This window comes from Pseudophryne corroboree, unplaced genomic scaffold, assembly GCF_028390025.1.
Source record: "Pseudophryne corroboree isolate aPseCor3 unplaced genomic scaffold, aPseCor3.hap2 scaffold_1760, whole genome shotgun sequence".
Taxonomy (NCBI): domain Eukaryota; kingdom Metazoa; phylum Chordata; class Amphibia; order Anura; family Myobatrachidae; genus Pseudophryne; species Pseudophryne corroboree.
The window spans coordinates 76,079-93,033 of record NW_026968398.1 but is presented as its reverse complement, the minus strand read 5'-3'; the positions used below and the strand labels follow the sequence as shown (position 1 = coordinate 93,033).

At 35.6% G+C, this 16,955-nt stretch overlaps 4 non-coding genes across 4 annotated transcripts; all 4 read right to left on the bottom strand.

Moving 5' to 3' along the window:
• On the bottom strand, window positions 1-93 carry TRNAI-UAU (transfer RNA isoleucine (anticodon UAU)). Its single transcript is given in 2 exon segments — window positions 1-36; window positions 56-93. It is a non-coding gene; the product is annotated as a tRNA-Ile (tRNA).
• A 2,615-nt stretch (window positions 94-2,708) lies between these two features.
• On the bottom strand, window positions 2,709-2,801 carry TRNAI-UAU (transfer RNA isoleucine (anticodon UAU)). Its single transcript is given in 2 exon segments — window positions 2,709-2,744; window positions 2,764-2,801. It is a non-coding gene; the product is annotated as a tRNA-Ile (tRNA).
• A 2,638-nt stretch (window positions 2,802-5,439) lies between these two features.
• On the bottom strand, window positions 5,440-5,532 carry TRNAI-UAU (transfer RNA isoleucine (anticodon UAU)). Its single transcript is given in 2 exon segments — window positions 5,440-5,475; window positions 5,495-5,532. It is a non-coding gene; the product is annotated as a tRNA-Ile (tRNA).
• An 812-nt stretch (window positions 5,533-6,344) lies between these two features.
• On the bottom strand, window positions 6,345-6,437 carry TRNAI-UAU (transfer RNA isoleucine (anticodon UAU)). Its single transcript is given in 2 exon segments — window positions 6,345-6,380; window positions 6,400-6,437. It is a non-coding gene; the product is annotated as a tRNA-Ile (tRNA).
• Between the last annotated feature and the right edge of the window lie 10,518 nt (window positions 6,438-16,955).

Here is a 16,955-nt window from a genome sequence, read left to right as displayed (position 1 = left end):
TGCTCCAGGAGAGGCTTGAACTCACAACCTCGGCATTGCTCAACAGATACTGTATTATAAGTACCACGCGCTGACCAATTGCGCCACTGGAGCACTTTGTAGCATTAGTTGGTTATGCTAGATGTGGATTTTATTCAATACAATCAGTACAGTCATAAGAATTGAAAAAGAAAATCATTTTTGGTGATGAATGATGAGCAACAAAGGAACATGCATGCCAGATGGCACTTGAATAAGCTGTCCACTGTGATAGAAAAGGTTTAAAAAACAACAACAACAATGTTATCATAATTAATGTCATATTTTAGCTTCTGTGGTCATTTTTTACAAGCTAAACACTGCAAGACTGTTTTACAGTTGAAGCAAGGATAAAATATCAACTCTAGTGATGAGACACTTGCTGTAATGACTTCCAACTCAGACGGGACTTAAACCCACAACCACTGGCTTAGGAGAACAGTGCCTTATCCATTATGCCAGTGGTGCTTACTGATGTCCTTATTTAAGACTGATAGGTTTTTAATAGTCAATTATTTATTTTTGAAAAAAAGTGAAGCTGTTTACTGTGTTCTTTGCATTACCAAGTCCAGCAAGAAATGTGCTGGTACTATCCAGAGCTGTCAGTATGGATTATCATGCTATATTGCAGAAAATCAATTTGATGCAACTGCTTTACCAACAGTATGTTAATCTTTTCCATTGCTGTTTTGTTGGCTGACTGAAGGAAGATATGCAGTGCATTTGAACCAAAGCAGATGTGTGCTGACAACTTAAATGCACAATCATGTTTGTGTTTTTTCTTTCTTTCTTCCATCCTTTGTAATATCATATTAAATATTAAGGTAGCAGTTTATAATCAATGACTAATGACATAAAAAAAGGAAAAAAAACATTATACAAAGCTGCTCCAGGAGAGGCTTGAACTCACAACCTCAGCATTTCTCAACAGATACTGTATTATAAGTACCACGCGCTGACCAATTGCGCCACTGGAGCACTTTGCAGCATTAATTGGTTATGCTAGATGTGGATTTTATTCAATACAATCAGTACAGTCATAAGAATTGAAAAAGAAAATAATTTTTGGTGATGAATGATGAGCAACAAAGGAACATGCATGCCAGATGGCACTTGAATAAGCTGTCCACTGTGATAGAAAAGGTTTAAAAAACAACAACAACAATGTTATCATAATTAATGTCATATTTTAGCTTCTGTGGTCATTTTTTACAAGCTAAACACTGCAAGACTGTTTTACAGTTGAAGCAAGGATAAAATATCAACTCTAGTGATGAGACACTTGCTGTAATGACTTCCAACTCAGACGGGACTTAAACCCACAACCACTGGCTTAGGAGAACAGTGCCTTATCCATTATGCCAGTGGTGCTTACTGATGTCCTTATTTAAGACTGATAGGTTTTTAATAGTCAATTATTTATTTTTGAACAAAAAGTGAAGCTGTTTACTGTGTTCTTTGCATTACCAAGTCCAGCAAGAAATGTGCTGGTACTATCCAGAGCTGTCAGTATGGATTATCATGCTATATTGCAGAAAATCAATTTGATGCAACTGCTTTACCAACAGTATGTTAATCTTTTCCATTGCTGTTTTGTTGGCTGACTGAAGGAAGATATGCAGTGCATTTGAACCAAAGCAGATGTGTGCTGACAACTTAAATGCACAATCATGTTTGTGTTTTTTCTTTCTTTCTTCCATCCTTTGTAATATCATATTAAATATTAAGGTAGCAGTTTATAATCAATGACTGACATAAAAAAAGGAAAAAAAAACATTATACAAAGCTGCTCCAGGAGAGGCTTGAACTCACAACCTCAGCATTGCTCAACAGATACTGTATTATAAGTACCACGCGCTGACCAATTGCGCCACTGGAGCACTTTGCAGCATTAATTGGTTATGCTAGATGTGGATTTTATTCAATACAATCAGTACAGTCATAAGAATTGAAAAAGAAAATCATTTTTGGTGATGAATGATGAGCAACAAAGGAACATGCATGCCAGATGGCACTTGAATAAGCTGTCCACTGTGATAGAAAAGGTTTAAAAAACAACAACAACAATGTTATCATAATTAATGTCATATTTTAGCTTCTGTGGTCATTTTTTACATGCTAAACACTGCAAGACTGTTTTACAGTTGAAGCAAGGATAAAATATCAACTCTAGTGATGAGACACTTGCTGTAATGACTTCCAACTCAGACGGGACTTAAACCCACAACCACTGGCTTAGGAGAACAGTGCCTTATCCATTATGCCAGTGGTGCTTACTGATGTACTTATTTAAGACTGATAGGTTTTTAATAGTCAGTTATTTATTTTTGAAAAAAAGTGAAGCTGTTTACTGTGTTCTTTGCATTACCAAGTCCAGCAAGAAATGTGCTGGTACTAACCAGAGCTGTCAGTATGGATTATCATGCTATATTGCAGAAAATCAATCTGATGCAACTGCTTTACCAACAGTATGTTAATCTTTTCCATTGCTGTTTTGTTGGCTGACTGAAGGAAGATATGCAGTGCATTTGAACCAAAGCAGATGTGTGCTGACAACTTAAATGCACAATCATGTTTGTGTTTTTTCTTTCTTTCTTCCATCCTTTGTAATATCATATTAAATATTAAGGTAGCAGTTTATAATCAATGACTAATGACATAAAAAAAGGAAAAAAAACATTATACAAAGCTGCTCCAGGAGAGGCTTGAACTCACAACCTCGGCATTGCTCAACAGATACTGTATTATAAGTACCACGCGCTGACCAATTGCGCCACTGGAGCACTTTGCAGCATTAATTGGTTATGCTAGATGTGGATTTTATTCAATACAATCAGTACAGTCATAAGAATTGAAAAAGAAAATCATTTTTGGTGATGAATGATGAGCAACAAAGGAACATGCATGCCAGATGGCACTTGAATAAGCTGTCCACTGTGATAGAAAAGGTTTAAAAAACAACAACAACAACAACAACAACAATGTTATCATAATTAATGTCATATTTTAGCTTCTGTGGTCATTTTTTACAAGCTAAACACTGCAAGACTGTTTTACAGTTGAAGCAAGGATAAAATATCAACTCTAGTGATGAGACACTTGCTGTAATGACTTCCAACTCAGACGGGACTTAAACCCACAACCACTGGCTTAGGAGAACAGTGCCTTATCCATTATGCCAGTGGTGCTTACTGATGTTCTTATCTAAGACTGATAGGTTTTTAATAGTCAATTATTTATTTTTGAAAAAAAGTGAAGCTGTTTACTGTGTTCTTTGCATTACCAAGTCCAGCAAGAAATGTGCTGGTACTATCCAGAGCTGTCAGTATGGATTATCATGCTATATTGCAGAAAATCAATTTGATGCAACTGCTTTACCAACAGTATGTTAATCTTTTCCATTGCTGTTTTGTTGGCTGACTGAAGGAAGATATGCAGTGCATTTGAACCAAAGCAGATGTGTGCTGACAACTTAAATGCACAATCATGTTTGTGTTTTTTCTTTCTTTCTTCCATCCTTTGTAATATCATATTAAATATTAAGGTAGCAGTTTATAATCAATGACTAATGACATAAAAAAAGGAAAAAAAACATTATACAAAGCTGCTCCAGGAGAGGCTTGAACTCACAACCTCAGCATTGCTCAACAGATACTGTATTATAAGTACCACGCGCTGACCAATTGCGCCACTGGAGCACTTTGCAGCATTAATTGGTTATGCTAGATGTGGATTTTATTCAATACAATCAGTACAGTCATAAGAATTGAAAAAGAAAATCATTTTTGGTGATGAATGATGAGCAACAAAGGAACATGCATGCCAGATGGCACTTGAATAAGCTGTCCACTGTGATAGAAAAGGTTTAAAAAACAACAACAACAACAACAACAATGTTATCATAATAAATGTCATATTTTAGCTTCTGTGGTCATTTTTTACAAGCTAAACACTGCAAGACTGTTTTACAGTTGAAGCAAGGATAAAATATCAACTCTAGTGATGAGACACTTGCTGTAATGACTTCCAACTCAGACGGGACTTAAACCCACAACCACTGGCTTAGGAGAACAGTGCCTTATCCATTATGCCAGTGGTGCTTACTGATGTCCTTATTTAAGACTGATAGGTTTTTAATAGTCAATTATTTATTTTTGAAAAAAAGTGAAGCTGTTTACTGTGTTCTTTGCATTACCAAGTCCAGCAAGAAATGTGCTGGTACTATCTAGAGCTGTCAGTGTGGATTATCATGCTATATTGCAGAAAATCAATTTGATGCAACTGCTTTACCAACAGTATGTTAATCTTTTCCATTTCTGTTTTGTTGGCTGACTGAAGGAAGATATGCAGTGCATTTGAACCAAAGCAGATGTGTGCTGACAACTTAAATGCACAATCATGTTTGTGTTTTTTCTTTCTTTCTTCCATCCTTTGTAATATCATATTAAATATTAAGGTAGCAGTTTATAATCAATGACTAATGACATAAAAAAAGGAAAAAAAACATTATACAAAGCTGCTCCAGGAGAGGCTTGAACTCACAACCTCAGCATTGCTCAACAGATACTGTATTATAAGTACCACGTGCTGACCAATTGCGCCACTGGAGCACTTTGCAGCATTAATTGGTTCTGCTAGATGTGGATTTTATTCAATACAATCAGTACAGTCATAAGAATTGAAAAAGAAAATCATTTTTGGTGATGAATGATGAGCAACAAAGGAACATGCATGCCAGATGGCACTTGAATAAGCTGTCCACTGTGATAGAAAAGGTTTAAAAAACAACAACAACAATGTTATCATAATTAATGTCATATTTTAGCTTCTGTGGTCATTTTTTACAAGCTAAACACTGCAAGACTGTTTTACAGTTGAAGCAAGGATAAAATATCAACTCTAGTGATGAGACACTTGCTGTAATGACTTCCAACTCAGACGGGACTTAAACCCACAACCACTGGCTTAGGAGAACAGTGCCTTATCCATTATGCCAGTGGTGCTTACTGATGTACTTATTTAAGTCTGATAGGTTTTTAATAGTCAATTATTTATTTTTGAAAAAAAGTGAAGCTGTTTACTGTGTTCTTTGCATTACCAAGTCCAGCAAGAAATGTGCTGGTACTAACCAGAGCTGTCAGTATGGATTATCATGCTATATTGCAGAAAATCAATCTAATGCAACTGCTTTACCAACAGTATGTTAATCTTTTCCATTGCTGTTTTGTTGGCTGACTGAAGGAAGATATGCAGTGCATTTGAACCAAAGCAGATGTGTGCTGACAACTTAAATGCACAATCATGTTTGTGTTTTTTCTTTCTTTCTTCCATCCTTTGTAATATCATATTAAATATTAAGGTAGCAGTTTAAAATCAATGACTAATGACATAAAAAAAGGAAAAAAAAACATTACACAAAGCTGCTCCAGGAGAGGCTTGAACTCACAACCTCGGCATTGCTCAACAGATACTGTATTATAAGTACCACGCGCTGACCAATTGCGCCACTGGAGCACTTTGCAGCATTAATTGGTTATGCTAGATGTGGATTTTATTCAATACAATCAGTACAGTCATAAGAATTGAAAAAGAAAATCATTTTTGGTGATGAATGATGAGCAACAAAGGAGCATGCATGCCAGATGGCTCTTGAATAAGCTGTCCACTGTGATAGAAAAGGTTTAAAAAACAACAACAACAATGTTATCATAATTAATGTCATATTTTAGCTTCTGTGGTCATTTTTTACAAGCTAAACACTGCAAGACTGTTTTACAGTTGAAGCAAGGATAAAATATCAACTCTAGTGATGAGACACTTGCTGTAATGACTTCCAACTCAGACGGGACTTAAACCCACAACCACTGGCTTAGGAGAACAGTGCCTTATCCATTATGCCAGTGGTGCTTACTGATGTCCTTATTTAAGACTGATAGGTTTTTAATAGTCAATTATTTATTTTTGAAAAAAAGTGAAGCTGTTTACTGTGTTCTTTGCATTACCAAGTCCAGCAAGAAATGTGCTGGTACTATCCAGAGCTGTCAGTATGGATTATCATGCTATATTGCAGAAAATCAATTTGATGCAACTGCTTTACCAACAGTATGTTAATCTTTTCCATTGCTGTTTTGTTGGCTGACTGAAGGAAGATATGCAGTGCATTTGAACCAAAGCAGATGTGTGCTGACAACTTAAATGCACAATCATGTTTGTGTTTTTTCTTTCTTTCTTCCATCCTTTGAAATATCATATTAAATATTAAGGTAGCAGTTTATAATCGATGACTAATGACATAAAAAAAGGAAAAAAAAAACATTATACAAAGCTGCTCCAGGTGAGGCTTGAACTCACAACCTCGGCATTGCTCAACAGATACTGTATTATAAATACCACGCGCTGACCAATTGCGCCACTGGAGCACTTTGCAGCATTAATTGGTTATGCTAGATGTGGATTTTATTCAATACAATCAGTACAGTCATAAGAATTGAAAAAGAAAATCATTTTTGGTGATGAATGATGAGCAACAAAGGAACATGCATGCCAGATGGCACTTGAATAAGCTGTCCACTGTGATAGAAAAGGTTTAAAAAACAACAACAACAATGTTATCATAATTAATGTCATATTTTAGCTTCTGTGGTCATTTTTTACAAGCTAAACACTGCAAGACTGTTTTACAGTTGAAGCAAGGATAAAATATAAACTCTAGTGATGAGACACTTGCTGTAATGACTTCCAACTCAGACGGGACTTAAACCCACAACCACTGGCTTAGGAGAACAGTGCCTTATCCATTATGCCAGTGGTGCTTACTGATGTCCTTATTTAAGACTGATAGGGTTTTAATAGTCAGTTATTTATTTTTGAAAAAAAATTGAAGCTGTTTACTGTGTTCTTTGCATTACCAAGTCCAGCAAGAAATGTGCTGGTACTATCCAGAGCTGTCAGTATGGATTATCATGCTATATTGCAGAAAATCAATTTGATGCAACTGCTTTACCAACAGTATGTTATTCTTTTCCATTGCTGTTTTGTTGGCTGACTGAAGGAAGATATGCAGTGCATTTGAACCAAAGCAGATGTGTGCTGACAACTTAAATGCACAATCATGTTTGTGTGTTTTCTTTCTTTCTTCCATCCTTTGTAATATCATATTAAATATTAAGGCTACAAGTTTATAATCAATGACTAATGACATAAGAAAAGGAAAAAAAAACAGTATACAAAGATACTCCAGGTGAGGCTTGAACTCACAACCTCGGTATTGCTCAACAGACACTGTCTTATAAGTACCGCGTGCTGACCAACTGCGCCACTGGAGCGCTTTGCGACATTGTTTGGTTATGCTAGATGTGGATTTTATTCAATGCAATCAGTACAGTCATAAGAATTGAAAAAGAAAATCATTTTTGGTGATGAATGATGAGCAACAAAGGAACATGCATGCCAGATGGTACTTAAATAAGATGTCCACGGTGATAGAAAATGTTTAAAAAAAACAACAACAACAATGTTATCATAATAAATGTCATATTTTAGCTTCTGTGGTCATTTTTTGCAAGCTAAACACTGCAAGACTGTTTTACAGTCGAAGCAAGGATAAAATATAAATTCTAGTGATGAGACACTTGCTGTAATGACTTCTACCCCATATGGAACTTGGACCCCCTGTCTTAGGAGGGCAGTGACTTATCCATTATGCCAGTGGTGCTTACTGATGTTCTTATTTAAGACTGTTAGGTTTTTAATAGTCAATTATTTATTTTTGAGGAAAAAGTGAAGCTGTTTACTGTGTTCTTTGCATTACCAAGTCCAGCAAGAAATGTGCTGGTACTATCCAGAGCTGTCAGTATGGATTATCATGCTATATTGCAGAAAATCAATTTGATGCAACTGCTTTACCAACAGTATGTTAATCTTTTCCATTTCTGTTTTGTTGGCTGACTGAAGGAAGATATGCAGTGCATTTGAACCAAAGCAGATGTGTGCTGACAACTTAAATGCACAATCATGTTTGTGTTTTTTCTTTCTTTCTTCCATCCTTTGTAATATCATATTAAATATTAAGGTAGCAGTTTATAATCAATGACTACTAATGACATAAAAAAAGGAAAAAAAAACATTATACAAAGCTGCTCCAGGAGAGGCTTGAACTCACAACCTCGGTATTGCTCAACAGATACTGTATTATAAGTACCACGCACTGACCAATTGCGCCACTGGAGCACTTTGCAGCATTAATTGGTTATGCTAGATGTGGATTTTATTCAATACAATCAGTACAGTCATAAGAATTGAAAAAGAAAATCATTTTTGGTGATGAATGATGAGCAACAAAGGAACATGCATGCCAGATGGCACTTGAATAAGCTGTCCACTGTGATAGAAAAGGTTTAAAAAACAACAACAACAACAATGTTATCATAATTAATGTCATATTTTAGCTTCTGTGGTCATTTCTTACAAGCTAAACACTGCAAGACTGTTTTACAGTTGAAGCAAGGATAAAATATAAACTCTAGTGATGAGACACTTGCTGTAATGACTTCCAACTCAGACGGGACTTAAACCCACAACCACTGGCATAGGAGAACAGTGCCTTATCCATTATACCAGTGGTGCTTACTGATGTCCTTATTTAAGACTGATAGGGTTTTAATGGTCAATTATTTATTTTTGAAAAAAAATTGAAGCTGTTTACTGTGTTCTTTGCATTACCAAGTCCAGCAAGAAATGTGCTGGTACTATCCAGAGCTGTCAGTATGGATTATCATGCTATATTGCAGAAAATCAATTTGATGCAACTGCTTTACCAACAGTATGTTATTCTTTTCCATTGATGTTTTGTTGGCTGACTGAAGGAAGATATGCAGTGCATTTGAACCAAAGCAGATGTGTGCTGACAACTTAAATGCACAATCATGTTTGTGTGTTTTCTTTCTTTCTTCCATCCTTTGTAATATCATATTAAATATTAAGGCTACAAGTTTATAATCAATGACTAATGACATAAGAAAAGGAAAAAAAACAGTATACAAAGATGCTCCAGGTGAGGCTTGCACTCACAACCTCGGCATTGCTCAACAGATACTGTCTTATAAGTACCGCGTGCTGACCAACTGCGCCACTGGAGCGCTTTGCGACATTGATTGGTTATGCTAGATGTGGATTTTATTCAATGCAATCAGTACAGTCATAAGAATTGAAAAAGAAAATAATTTTTGGTGATGAATGATGAGCAACAAAGGAACATGCATGCCAGATGGTACTTAAATAAGATGTCCACAGTGATAGAAAATGTTTAAAAAAAACAACAACAACAATGTTATCATAATAAATGTCATATTTTAGCTTCTGTGGTCATTTTTTGCAAGCTAAACACTGCAAGACTGTTTTACAGTCGAAGCAAGGATACAACATCAATTCTAGTGATGAGACACTTGCTGTAATGACTTCCACCCCATATGGAACTTGGACCCCCTGTCTAAGGAGGGCAGTGACTTATCCATTATGCCAGTGGTGCTTACTGATGTTCTTATTTAAGACTGTTAGGTTTTTAATAGTCAATTATTTATTTTTGAGGAAAAAGTGAAGCTGTTTACTGTGTTCTTTGCATTACCAAGTCCAGCTAGAAATGTGCTGGTACTATCCAGAGCTGTCAGTATGGATTATCATGCTATATTGCAGTAAATCAATTTGATGCAACTGCTGTACCAACAGTATGTTAATCTTTTCCATTGCTGTTTTGTTGGCTGACTAAAGGAAGATATGCAGTGCATTTGAACCAAAGCAGATGTGTGCTGACAACTTAAATGCACAATCATGTTTGTGTTTTTTCTTTCTTTCTTCCATCCTTTGTAATATCATATTAAATATTAAGGTAGCAGTTTATAATCAATGAGTAATGACATAAAAAAAGGAAAAAAAAACATTATACAAAGCTGCTCCAGGAGAGGCTTGACCTCAAAACCTCGGCATTGCTCAACAGATACTGTATTATAAGTACCACGCGCTGACCAATTGCGCCACTGGAGCACTTTGCAGCATTAATTGGTTATGCTAGATGTGGATTTTATTCAATACAATCAGTACAGTCATAAGAATTGAAAAAGAAAATCATTTTTGGTGATGAATGATGAGCAACAAAGGAACATGCATGCCAGATGGCACTTGAATAAGCTGTCCACTGTGATAGAAAAGGTTTAAAAAACAACAACAACAACAATGTTATCATAATTAATGTCATATTTTAGCTTCTGTGGTCATTTTTTACAAGCTAAACACTGCAAGACTGTTTTACAGTTGAAGCAAGGATAAAATATAAACTCTAGTGATGAAACACTTGCTGTAATGACTTCCAACTTAGACGGGACTTAAACCCACAACCACTGGCTTAGGAGAACAGTGCCTTATCCATTATGCCAGTGGTGCTTACTGATGTCCTTATTTAAGACTGATAGGGTTTTAATAGTCAATTATTTATTTTTGAAAAAAAATTGAAGCTGTTTACTGTGTTCTTTGCATTACCAAGTCCAGCAAGAAATGTGCTGGTACTATCCAGAGCTGTCAGTATGGATTATCATGCTATATTGCAGAAAATCAATTTGATGCAACTGCTTTACCAACAGTATGTTATTGTTTTCCATTGCTGTTTTGTTGGCTGACTGAAGGAAGATATGCAGTGAATTTGAACCAAAGCAGATGTGTGCTGACAACTTAAATGCACAATCATGTTTGTGTGTTTTCTTTCTTCCATCCTTTGTAATATCATATTAAATATTAAGGCTACAAGTTTATAATCAATGACTAATGACATAAGAAAAGGAAAAAAAACAGTATACAAAGATGCTTCAGGTGAGGCTTGCACTCACAACCTCGGCATTGCTCAACAGATACTGTCTTATAAGTACCGCGTGCTGACCAACTACGCCACTGGAGCGCTTTGCGACATTTATTGGTTATGCTAGATGTGGATTTTATTCAATGCAATCAGTACAGTCATAAGAATTAAAAAAGAAAATCATTTTTGGTGATAAATGATGAGCAACAAAGGAACATGCATGCCAGATGGTACTTAAATAAGATGTCCACGGTGATAGAAAATGTTTTAAAAAAACAACAACAATGTTATCATAATAAATGTCATATTTTAGCTTCTGTGGTCATTTTTTGCAAGCTAAACACTGCAAGACTGTTTTACAGTTGAAGCAAGGATAAAATATCAACTCTAGTGATGAGACACTTGCTGTAATGACTTCCAACTCAGACGGGACTTAAACCTACAACCACTGGCTTAAGAGAACAGTGCCTTATCCATTATGCAAGTGGTGTTTACTGATGTCCTTATTTAAGACAGTTTGGTTTTTAATAGTCAATTATTTATTTTTGAAAAAAAGTGAAGCTGTTTACTGTGTTCTTTGCATTACCAAGTCCAGCAAGAAATGTGCTGGTACTATCCAGAGCTGTAAGTATGGATTATCATGCTATATTGCAGAAAATCAATTTGATGCAACTGCTTTACCAACAGTATGTTAATCTTTTCCATTGCTGTTTTGTTTGCTGACTGAAGGAAGATATGCAGTGCATTTGAACCAAAGCAGATGTGTGCTGACAACTTAAATGCACAATCATGTTTGTGTTTTTTCTTTCTTTCTTCAATCCTTTGTAATATCATATTAAATATTAAGGTAGCAGTTTATAACTAATGACATAAGAAAAGGAAAAAAAACAGTATACAAATATGCTCCAGGTGAGGCTTGACCTCACAACCTTGGCATTGCTCAACAGATACTGTCTTATAAGTTTTGCACGCTGACCAATTGCGCCAGTGGAGCACTTTGCAGCATTAATTGGTTATGCTAGATGTGGATTTTATTCAATACAATCAGTACATTCATAAGAATTGAAAAAGAAAATAATTTATGGTGATGAATGATGAGCAACAAAGGAACATGCATGCCAGATGGCACTTGAATAAGCTGTCCACGGTGATAGAAAAGGTTTAAAAAACAACAACAACAACAACAACAATGTTATCATAATTAATGTCATATTTTAGCTTCTGTGGTCATTTTTTACAAGCTAAACACTGCAAGACTGTTTTACAGTTGAAGCAAGGATAAAATATCAACTCTAGTGATGAGACACTTGCTGTAATGACTTCCAACTCAGACGGGACTTAAACCCACAACCACTGGCTTAGGAGAACAGTGCCTTATCCATTATGCCAGTGGTGCTTACTGATGTCCTTATTTAAGACTGTTAGGTTTTTAATAGTCAATTATTTATTTTTGAAAAAAAGTGAAGCTGTTTACTGTGTTCTTTGCATTACCAAGTCCAGCAAGAAATGTGCTGGTACTATCCAGAGCTGTCAGTATGGATTATCATGCTATATTGCAGAAAATCAATTTGATGCAACTGCTTTACCAACAGTATGTTAATCTTTTCCATTGCTGTTTTGTTGGCTGACTGAAGGAAGATATGCAGTGCATTTGAACCAAAGCAGATGTGTGCTGACAACTTAAATGCACAATCATGTTTGTGTTTTTTCTTTCTTTCTTCCATCCTTTGTAATATCATATTAAATATTAAGGTAACAGTTTATAATCAATGAGTAATGACAAAAAAAAGGAAAAAAAAACATTATACAAAGCTGCTCCAGGAGAGGCTTGACCTCACAACCTCGGCATTGCTCAACAGATACTGTATTATAAGTACCACGCGCTGACCAATTGCGCCACTGGAGCACTTTGCAGCATTAATTGGTTATGCTAGATGTGGATTTTATTCAATACAATCAGTACAGTCATAAGAATTGAAAAAGAAAATCATTTTTGGTGATGAATGATGAGCAACAAAGGAACATGCATGCCAGATGGCACTTGAATAAGCTGTCCACTGTGCTAGAAAAGGTTTAAAAAACAACAACAACAATGTTATCATAATTAATGTCATATTTTAGCTTCTGTGGTCATTTTTTACAAGCTAAACACTGCAAGACTGTTTTACAGTTGAAGCAAGGATAAAATATAAACTCTAGTGATGAGACACTTGCTGTAATGACTTCCAACTTAGACGGGACTTAAACCCACAACCACTGGCTTAGGAGAACAGTGCCTTATCCATTATGCCAGTGGTGCTTACTGATGTCCTTATTTAAGACTGATAGGGTTTTAATAGTTAATTATTTATTTTTGAAAAAAAATTGAAGCTGTTTACTGTGTTCTTTGCATTACCAAGTTCAGCAAGAAATGTGCTGGTACTATCCAGAGCTGTCAGTATAGATTATCATGCTATATTGCAGAAAATCAATTTGATGCAACTGCTTTACCAACAGTATGTTATTGTTTTCCATTGCTGTTTTGTTGGCTGACTGAAGGAAGATATGCAGTGAATTTGAACCAAAGCAGATGTGTGCTGACAACTTAAATGCACAATCATGTTTGTGTGTTTTCTTTCTTCCATCCTTTGTAATATCATATTAAATATTAAGGCTACAAGTTTATAATCAATGACTAATGACATAAGAAAAGGAAAAAAAACAGTATACAAAGATGCTCCAGGTGAGGCTTGCACTCACAACCTCGGCATTGCTCAACAGATACTGTCTTATAAGTACCGCGTGCTGACCAACTGCGCCACTGGAGCGCTTTGCGACATTTATTGGTTATGCTAGATGTGGATTTTATTCAATGCAATCAGTACAGTCATAAGAATTAAAAAAGAAAATAATTTTTGGTGATAAATGATGAGCAACAAAGGAACATGCATGCCAGATGGCACTTGAATAAGCTGTCCACTGTGATAGAAAATGTTTTAAAAAAACAACAACAATGTTATCATAATAAATGTCATATTTTAGCTTCTGTGGTCATTTTTTGCAAGCTAAACACTGCAAGACTGTTTTACAGTCGAAGCAAGGATAAAATATAAATTCTAGTGATGAGACACTTGCTGTAATGACTTCTACCCCATATGGAACTTGGACCCCCTGTCTTAGGAGGGCAGTGACTTATCCATTATGCCAGTGGTGCTTACTGATGTTCTTATTTAAGACTGTTAGGTTTTTAATAGTCAATTATTTATTTTTGAGGAAAAAGTGAAGCTGTTTACTGTGTTCTTTGCATTACCAAGTCCAGCAAGAAATGTGCTGGTACTATCCAGAGCTGTCAGTATGGATTATCATGCTATATTGCAGAAAATCAATTTGATGCAACTGCTTTACCAACAGTATGTTAATCTTTTCCATTTCTGTTTTGTTGGCTGACTGAAGGAAGATATGCAGTGCATTTGAACCAAAGCAGATGTGTGCTGACAACTTAAATGCACAATCATGTTTGTGTTTTTTCTTTCTTTCTTCCATCCTTTGTAATATCATATTAAATATTAAGGTAGCAGTTTATAATCAATGACTACTAATGACATAAAAAAAGGAAAAAAAAACATTATACAAAGCTGCTCCAGGAGAGGTTTGAACTCACAACCTCGGTATTGCTCAACAGATACTGTATTATAAGTACCACGCGCTGACCAATTGCGCCACTGGAGCACTTTGCAGCATTAATTGGTTATGCTAGATGTGGATTTTATTCAATACAATCAGTACAGTCATAAGAATTGAAAAAGAAAATCATTTTTGGTGATGAATGATGAGCAACAAAGGAACATGCATGCCAGATGGCACTTGAATAAGCTGTCCACTGTGATAGAAAAGGTTTAAAAAACAACAACAACAATGTTATCATAATTAATGTCATATTTTAGCTTCTGTGGTCATTTCTTACAAGCTAAACACTGCAAGACTGTTTTACAGTTGAAGCAAGGATAAAATATAAACTCTAGTGATGAGACACTTGCTGTAATGACTTCCAACTCAGACGGGACTTAAACCCACAACCACTGGCATAGGAGAACAGTGCCTTATCCATTATACCAGTGGTGCTTACTGATGTCCTTATTTAAGACTGATAGGGTTTTAATGGTCAATTATTTATTTTTGAAAAAAAATTGAAGCTGTTTACTGTGTTCTTTGCATTACCAAGTCCAGCAAGAAATGTGCTGGTACTATCCAGAGCTGTCAGTATGGATTATCATGCTATATTGCAGAAAATCAATTTGATTCAACTGCTTTACCAACAGTATGTTATTCTTTTCCATTGATGTTTTGTTGGCTGACTGAAGGAAGATATGCAGTGCATTTGAACCAAAGCAGATGTGTGCTGACAACTTAAATGCACAATCATGTTTGTGTGTTTTCTTTCTTTCTTCCATCCTTTGTAATATCATATTAAATATTAAGGCTACAAGTTTATAATCAATGACTAATGACATAAGAAAAGGAAAAAAAACAGTATACAAAGATGCTCCAGGTGAGGCTTGCACTCACAACCTCGGCATTGCTCAACAGATACTGTCTTATAAGTACCGCGTGCTGACCAACTGCGCCACTGGAGCGCTTTGCGACATTGATTGGTTATGCTAGATGTGGATTTTATTCAATGCAATCAGTACAGTCATAAGAATTGAAAAAGAAAATCATTTTTGGTGATGAATGATGAGCAACAAAGGAACATGCATGCCAGATGGTACTTAAATAAGATGTCCACAGTGATAGAAAATGTTTAAAAAAAACAACAACAACAATGTTATCATAATAAATGTCATATTTAATCTTCTGTGGTCATTTTTTGCAAGCTAAACACTGCAAGACTGTTTTACAGTCGAAGCAAGGATACAATATCAATTCTAGTGATGAGACACTTGCTGTAATGACTTCCACCCCATATGGAACTTGGACCCCCTGTCTAAGGAGGGCAGTGACTTATCCATTATGCCAGTGGTGCTTACTGATGTTCTTATTTAAGACTGTTAGGTTTTTAATAGTCAATTATTTATTTTTGAGGAAAAAGTGAAGCTGTTTACTGTGTTCTTTGCATTACCAAGTCCAGCAAGAAATGTGCTGGTACTATCCAGAGCTGTCAGTATGGATTATCATGCTATATTGCAGTAAATCAATTTGATGCAACTGCTGTACCAACAGTATGTTAATCTTTTCCATTGCTGTTTTGTTGGCTGACTGAAGGAAGATATGCAGTGCATTTGAACCAAAGCAGATGTGTGCTGACAACTTAAATGCACAATCATGTTTGTGTTTTTTCTTTCTTTCTTCCATCCTTTGTAATATCATATTAAATATTAAGGTAGCAGTTTATAATCAATGAGTAATGACATAAAAAAAGGAAAAAAAAACATTATACAAAGCTGCTCCAGGAGAGGCTTGACCTCACAACCTCGGCATTGCTCAACAGATACTGTATTATAAGTACCACGCGCTGACCAATTGCGCCACTGGAGCACTTTGCAGCATTAATTGGTTATGCTAGATGTGGATTTTATTCAATACAATCAGTACAGTCATAAGAATTGAAAAAGAAAATCATTTTTGGTGATGAATGATGAGCAACAAAGGAACATGCATGCCAGATGGCACTTGAATAAGCTGTCCACTGTGATAGAAAAGCTTTAAAAAACAACAACAACAATGTTATCATAATTAATGTCATATTTTAGCTTCTGTGGTCATTTTTTACAAGCTAAACACTGCAAGACTGTTTTACAGTTGAAGCAAGGATAAAATATAAACTCTAGTGATGAGACACTTGCTGTAATGACTTCCAACTTAGACGGGACTTAAACCCACAACCACTGGCTTAGGAGAACAGTGCCTTATCCATTATGCCAGTGGTGCTTACTGATGTCCTTATTTAAGACTGATAGGGTTTTAATAGTCAATTATTTATTTTTGAAAAAGAATTGAAGCTGTTTACTGTGTTCTTTGCATTACCAAGTCCAGCAAGAAATGTGCTGGTACTATCCAGAGCTGTCAGTATGGATTATCATGCTATATTGCAGAAAATCAATTTGATGCAACTGCT